Genomic DNA, 1,023 nt, shown 5'->3' with positions numbered 1-1,023 from the left:
ATCTTGATCGCACAATTCATTCGGAAGAAATTGTCACACCCACACAATAAGTATTTCGTTCAGATGGGTTTAAAAAAGTTTTAAACACCCTAAAACATCNATTAATTTGCGGTTCTCATTCATGTATGAAATGATAATAATAATTACTGTAGGCCTGTCATTTGAGTTAATGAGGCAAACAATTATTCAGTTAGCTCCTATTAGGGTCCACGACTCAGTTTTTACCTAAGAGTTCAGGTAGTACAGCCCTGGATATTTCACGAAAATAATCTTTTCAGTCTTATAGCGCCATCAGGTAACGGAAATTGTTACTGACAATTTTATTCTATAGGTAATAAATGTATTCGATTCCTACAATACCGATGCTGGTTTATCGGCTTGGCGCGTTGTGGACACTTCGTCCTCGTGGACAGTTTCGCCCGTGCACTATTTCATTTGTGGACAGTTCTGCTGTGCACAGTAGCGCTCCGTGTACAGTTCTGACTCGGCGGATGTATCTACCCCGCGACGGATTGTAAACTTAGAGGCAATGAGAAAATAGATGATTTTGCAAACCAACTTGAAAATAATAAAAGTATTAAAAAATAGTAGACAAAAATTCGTTATTTTTTTATACAATTAATATTCTTCGTCAAATTTACACCGAACGACTAGAAGCTTCATACCGAATTTTCAATTTAAATTTCACACCAATGAGGTCAAGAGCGACATTGTCACATGTCGTGGTAGAGTGAATGAAAAACCGCAGAAATCGACGATTTGCTTTATTTTTCAGTATATCTTGATCAATAGATCTAAATCAGAGTTAAAAGTCGCATGAAGTAAAATCAAGATTTACTTTCTCGCATAATAAATTTTTTTTTTTAATGTAGAGTGCGATAATCTCGGCCTTACAGCCGAAGAGGATACAAAAACTTTGAAAATTCATCTTTTTTTTCTTGAACGCAAGATGTGGAATTTTTTTTTTGTTATCCCTCCGTAGAAAGTTGGATTTTGTCCCTGATTTATACGGGGGGGGGGGGG

The sequence above is a fragment of the Diachasma alloeum genome, unplaced genomic scaffold (assembly GCF_001412515.2).
Source record: "Diachasma alloeum isolate Michigan unplaced genomic scaffold, Dall2.0 Dall_scaffold_00259, whole genome shotgun sequence".
In the NCBI taxonomy this organism is placed as follows: Eukaryota; Metazoa; Arthropoda; class Insecta; order Hymenoptera; family Braconidae; genus Diachasma; species Diachasma alloeum.
This window is presented reverse-complemented; position numbering follows the sequence as displayed.